The 7125-nt window shown below is 30.7% G+C and overlaps 1 pseudogene; it reads right to left on the minus strand.

The window, feature by feature from the left end:
- Positions 1 to 2231: 2231 nt before the first annotated feature.
- LOC106370402 lies at positions 2232 to 3883 on the minus strand (annotated as a pseudogene).
- Positions 3884 to 7125: the final 3242 nt, after the last annotated feature.

Here is a 7125-nt window from a genome sequence, read left to right on the forward strand (position 1 = left end):
TCATCTCTTTCTTTCTATGAAAATAATGCAAAGGAAAACACTTCTTTTCTGTTTTCATTTGCATTATTTTCATAGAAAAGAAAAGAAAGAAAAAATGTTAATGCTGGAGAAAATTAGCTGAGGAAAAGATAAACCAAAGAGTCCAAAACCTTCTATAGGGGGTATAAATGTCCTCTGAAATAAATAAACAGTATATGTATTTCCATCAATCAGTTAGCCGTTTCAGACACTGACCAAAGGTGATGACTTTATACACAATCCTTACGTCTATAAATAATATGTCGCTCAATTTACTCACACGCGCTGTATTAATAATATCAAAATTGAAACATTGACAAATTTCAACTATAAATGAAGAAACAAAAGAATAATTTTAATATATTTACAACATTAATACTATAATCCAGTCTAAAAGGCTATCAAAAATGAATAAATTAGTGATAAATGTGTATACATGTTAATAGAATCAAAATTTGAAACATTGCAATTATTATTGCTTTTTTTGGTCATCTAAAATATTTCATTGAAATATTAACGATACAGAAACATTACATAACCGGCAAGAGGAAAGAAGGTACATCCTCGGAATCAAAGCTGGCGGAAGACAAAAATTTCCAAGAGACTACACTATTACCAAATTTAAAGCCATAAAAATTTACCAACCATAAAATAACAAAGAATCCATAGAGAAGAACTTGGAGCTTACAGACATAACCGGTTAAAACTTTTACACATATAAAGCGCAAAATTTAACAGAAATGCTTCTGGCTAACCATCGTTTACAAGATCCTCCTAAAACTTACCTTTTGATTTCAAGAATCGAAGCTTCACTTCCGGTAAGACAAAGTCTCTAGCTCTCCGGAAAGCGGTGGAGCCGTCAATCGCAACTAGAACACTGCTATTAATATTGCTTTTGTTAAATGTTTTAAAACACTGCTTCTAATACAGGTCTTAAATCATAGTATAAGAGTGTCTCTGTCCCATTGTTATTTTCACTTCTATAATAACATTTATTTTTCACTTCTATAATAATATTTACAGGTAAAACTGTTCCAACTCACCTCTATTTCTTCCTCTATAATAGAGATTTTTTATATTAATATCATTTCTTTATTATTTTTATCTATATTTAAAAATTGTTATTTTAAAAAAAAATATATTAGAGCATATCTCATCTCTATAATAGAGTTTTTCAATTTTAAAAGTGAAAATAATAAAATGCATTAAAGATAGTCTAAACGTAGAAAAAGACAACATATCCATTGTGTATGCCAATATATTGGCAGATATACATATATATTATTTTTTGGCAGATAGTCTAGTATATACTCTTTATGTAAATATATGAATATATATATATATATATACTGTAGTATGTACTCTTTATAATGAAACAGATAGTCTAGTGGAAATAATATTTCTTACAAATGGTTCCATATCAAAATTTATCTCTGCAGAAAGGAACTCATGAGATTTTTTTTGAGAAATATACTCTGTAGAGTGGACTCATGAGATTTGGAAGAAACAAATCTTCAGAAATAGTGCCCTGACTTTGAATTAATTTTGGGTCATATATATTTCAAAACTAAAACAACAATACAGATGGATATATTTCACTTGACCAAAAGAAAAAAATGGATACATTTCACAACTAATAAAATTATATATCTTTTTTTTTTTGTAAGCTTAATAAAAACTATATATACCATGAACAAATCAGTAACTCTATCCATTTTTGTAAAAATGATCAAGGAAACATTAATAGAATTATTTTTCCACCACTACACATTATATTCGGTGAACGCTTTGGTGCCCAGCCCAGAGGCTTCACCATCTCTAGATACAAATTCAAACCGACACTTGTTTTGCAAGAGTTTATCTTTAACGTATTATGTACTATTTAAAGCATATACTTACAATAGTAATAGTCTGATGGAATGTTAGTAACAATAACAATGCTGTATATATCATATACTTCAATTTCTTTTTGTTAAAAAGGTATATCTTATGCTTTGTTGTAAGTTTGTAAGTTCTAGCTAAAAGCTGATATGATCTTACTCTTCACGACGGAAAAACAGAAGATCTACTCTTCAACCATAAATATATCCTTTGGGGTTTCATGGAATCAAATCTCCCATCGTCTCTTCTTAACTAGAAATCTTTCCAACATCGATGTTAAAAAAAAAAAACACAAATCCATAAAACTGATCAGTGTCTCTCTCATTCTCTCTCCTCGCATACCCTATCAAATCTTTGATTTTACTAACAGTCAGTCCAATATATATTTATATAAGAAAACAAGAGAGTCTAGAAGAACTAGGAGTAGAAATAGGGCAAGCACTTGTGTTTTAGGAGGCTACTACTGGTTTTGTTCTCAGCTAGGTTGCTTATGAAACTAGAAGATGAAGCTGAGCCTGAACCTGAACCACCCATGTTTATGTTAGAATTAGTGCCAGTTCCACTAATCATTTGCTTCAAATCCCCATGTCCATTAATGTCGTTATTGTAATACCCTTGTGTGAAATCGCCATTGTACCTTTTGTCATCTGGTCAATGTGGTGGTCTATCATCATCATCTCTCTTGCTTCATCATAATCTCTGATCGCTTTCCATTGACATCTGAGGAGAAATTGGTGTGGTTGCTGTAATGATCACACATACTGTGGTTGAGCAAGAAACCACTTGTGCCTGAAATGTTGTTGTTGTTATTGCTGCTCATGTCTCGAGAGAGAAATCGTGAGGATAATTAGGGTTAAAAAAGGGGAAGATCTGTTGATCATCAGCTTCGAAGCCATTGATGTTGGAGATGAGAGATGTTGTTGAGTTTTCAACATACGGATTGTAGGAAAAAGGGTGCAATAGTTGCTGATGGGGTTATTGGTCTTTTCACATCATGAGAATTAGGGTTTAGAAAAGGAGTAGCCATGGCAGCTGATGAGTGAGAGGAAGAGGAGGAAGAAGAAGACATGATTTTCTTCCTTAGCTTTGTGTTCCAATAGTTTTTGATGTCGTTGTCTGTTCTTCCCGGTAGATGAGCTGCTATTATTGACCATCTACAAGTTTCATTATATACATGTGTGTTAGTAGTTAATGCCGGAGAAAATGTTGCAAAGCTATAGGAATAAATGCTGCTCGTAGTTTTGACTACAGTGATAAGCTTGTTCTTCAATTTATCCAGGTTAAGAACTACTACAGACAACTAGTTCCAAACATTCATAAACTTAATGTAGATTCAGGATAGAACATAATTTAAAGAGAATCAATTAATCAAGGAGAGGGAAAAAAATATTCCTTTTAACCCATTTTATTGAATAACTATTCAAGGGGACTTAACAAGCAAAGTGGAAAACTAAACGATACTAATAGTCTACCATTAATATATTTTCACTTTAGTCTTAATTACTTTCTTATAATAAAAGATAATTTCAAGAGATAATTTAGAGAACCTGCTTCCGATGGCAGCAAAGAGGCTGAAAATGATCCTGTCTTCTTCTTCAGAGAAGTCGCCATGTTTTATGTTTGGTCTTAATAGTTTAGCCACCTCAATCTACAACTCTTCCCACATCTCCTCAAACCTTAAACAACAACAACAACAATAAAGATGGTGCTTTAAGTAACAACAACAACAATAGCACACGCTCTTTTTTGGGATTTGAAGTACAGGTAATGCTGAATCAAAAGTTGAGTTTAAGTAACAACATATATACTTACCAGCTTTGAGAGGAAGAGAGATCCAATTTCCACCATTACCATACTTCTCAATGTAATCTCTGAGCTTAGCATCTTCCTCAGGAGACCAAGGCCCTCTCTTCACTTTTGTCTTGTCGCAACATGGAGCTCTTCCCATTTTCTCTCGTTAGTGTGTTATTATCTCTTACTTGCTTTTTAAGATTGAGCTTTTGAGTTTATGGAGGAGTAGTTGGATTTGTGGCCTTTAATAAGAGACTTGGATTTGGACTCACCTATCAATTATTATTATTATTATTATTATTATTATTATTATTATTGAATTATATAAAGGAACTTTAATTTATAATATTTCAGTTTGTCTCAAAAGCTATGGGTGTGAGAGAAGTCAATATGATTGACATGCATGCATTTTCAATTATTCATTTGTGCGTGTTTTATAAAAAATAGATTTCTTTGTCTAAAAAAAATAGATTTCCAATAATTCAATTATTTATTAGCTCTTCATATGAGGAAATTACATTGAAATGTGACTTCAGCATGCCCAAAAATAAAATAAGATGAAGGAAATTTATATTACCATTCTTGATTTTTGCTTTGGTAATAAACCCTCCCTCTCGATTTATACATCTGAGGGTTTACGTATTTCATATATGTATTCTGCAATATTAAACACTTGATTTAGATATCCGAGAAGTATTTATCTTGAACATGATTGTTTTCATTTTTTGAAAGATGAACAGTTGTTGAGCTGTCAAAATGAATTAAATTAAATTTGAATCGATTAATTTTTTGTACTTGTCACTCAAAGCGCAAAATATTCAATATCTAGAAACTTTGTGCTGAGTTTGAGGGAAAAATGAACAATCATTAACTTAAGTTATCTGCTTGATATTTCCTTGTTTCTTGTTTGGGGTTGTTTTGTTTGTTTGTTTCGCTCTAATAAGTTGCTAAGCAACATGTAAACTCTTGAAAATGGTATGAAATTAACATGATTACCAAAAAAAAGTTATCTGCTTGATTTGATCATTCATCAAAGTATATTCGCATTATCATGATCAACTATTCGGTATTGGATTTCAAAAAAAAAAAAGAACAAATGGAAAAGAAAAAAGTTACTAAAGGTGGTGATATTACACGGACAAAAGGAGAAAACATGTAATAAGCGGAGATTGCATCGGTCGGACCATTGAACTATGTTGAATTGTCTGATTATAAAGTGACAACAAAACAAAAACCAAAAATAAAACAAAAACCCATATTGTGAAATCCCATTAATCAAAAATTTATCATCACGAGTTGACTTGCCAACGTTGTCTTCATTATTAGATTTAGAAAGTGCCAAATGAACCTTCATAATTATTCTTATCGTACTACTTTGATGGACACTTGCCTGAGTTAATTAATTTTACACACACACACACACACACATATATATATATGTGAATTTCATAATGATCAGGTGTATATTTGGACCGACTAATCAACTTCAGAGCTAATGACCCATCGATGGGTATGCATCCATATATGTACAATTGAAAGATCTACTGTTTACATCATTTAAGGTACTTGTGTTGTTGAACATGTTTCACGCAGATACAGTCACACACTCATTTCCAGATTGTGTAAGTAATATGTATGTATGCTTATTAATTCATGTAGGTATGTGTGTGTACAAATGGCCAAACAGAAGTTTCCTTATCAATGTACTTCCTCAGATTTTCCAGCAAACTTTTCGCTGCATTACTTTTTTTTTTGACATCTGCTACATTACATTACATGTGTTGACAATAGGAACTTAAATGTATGTGCGTGTTAGTTACACTTACTATATTATCGGTAACTTATATCATGTAAAAATGTTCTTTTATTAGTCTTGGTAGATCAATACTCCTTTTTCTCTGTTTTCACTTTTTCGTGTTCGTTTTGGCCTTATTTGATACCCACATCAAGCTTCAAATTCTTCCATTGCTCTGTTCACCTAAAAACAACTCAAAACGCATGTAGAACACCATATATACAAACTTAGATACCTATGCGAGATTATGCAAAAATGTTATAATGTTCAACTTAAAATAATGTTTGATAATATATAAACCAAGAAATATAAAGTCAAAAGCATGAAAAATGATTACATCATTGTATACTTGTAAATGTAAGTAACTATTCATTTTATTTGATGTCAACCTCATATGATGGTGTTCTACACAAATCCACTTTTGAAGTCAAGAACCACGTTTCATGAATGAACATACATTTAAGGAACATACATTTAACTATTCGTTTCATGAATGCCAAGTTACAAAAAAAAAAAAGAACCATGTTTCATTAGGCTTTTCATCATTTAGAATGTTTTAGTTTCTAATTAAAACTTTTTCAAATTTGAAATATTTTAGTAGATGTGCATCATAATTATTAATTTTCACTGAATTTTGTTTACAAAAAAAAAAAGACGTGGGTTTTCTACAGTTGCATTAATTAACGTGGATTAATTCGACCAGAAAGAACAGAAGATCTCGCGAGTGTATATGATCGGAGATGCTGACTGGCGTTTAGTGGTAGTGTTCAATGCATATGTAGAAAATATAATATATGAAATTAATAATTATACCCTTTTTTTTTTGACAAAGGGCTAATAATTATACTTACTTTAATATAAATATGGAAATTATACTTACTTATTTGATGTTAAAAAAGAGAGACAATTATTGTTTCGCTGGTTTTCACAACAAACTTTTCGTATCACTGAATAATTCTCATGCGTCACCTCCTAGACAGACAATTATGATATCATCTGGTTTGTTCATAATATATTTGCATGCATGAATTATTATTTTCTGAGATGCGTTGTACAGAAGCAATAAAATATATGAAGATAATCTAAAAAGGCATTATGAAATATTAATATGTATTATATATATTTGTGGATAAACAGTGATCGATCTATATTGGTTGAAAAAGAATTAATTTAAATTAGTTTGAGTCAAACTATGATTGGATGATGAATACCAAAAAGACAAGAGTCTTTTTCTCGTTTGACTCTCATGTATTAGCTCGGGTTTTTCCTCAACGGTTGGCAAACTAAAGTGGACAAATTACTGGATTTTTCAACTTGACAAAAAAAAAATAGTTTTCAGCATATCATTTTCTAAAGGCAAACTTTCAAAAAAAAAAAACTAAACAGGTGTATTAAAATATAAGGCATATTACAATATATTTCAAATTCATCTAGTAATTTTCACAGTAATAAAAATACAATACTACTAAATGTGCTTTAGCGGTAATTAGACCTTTTTGCAAAAACAATATTTATAAATGACGTTTACATAGGAAAAGATATAATCTTATAGTTCAACTAATAATTATGCAAATATTTTAGTATAACATCAAATTCTTTTGATTGGGAAAAATAAAACTATTAAAAAGTATCGACATAGT

This window comes from Brassica napus, chromosome A7 (assembly GCF_020379485.1).
Source record: "Brassica napus cultivar Da-Ae chromosome A7, Da-Ae, whole genome shotgun sequence".
Taxonomy (NCBI): Eukaryota; Viridiplantae; Streptophyta; class Magnoliopsida; order Brassicales; family Brassicaceae; genus Brassica; species Brassica napus.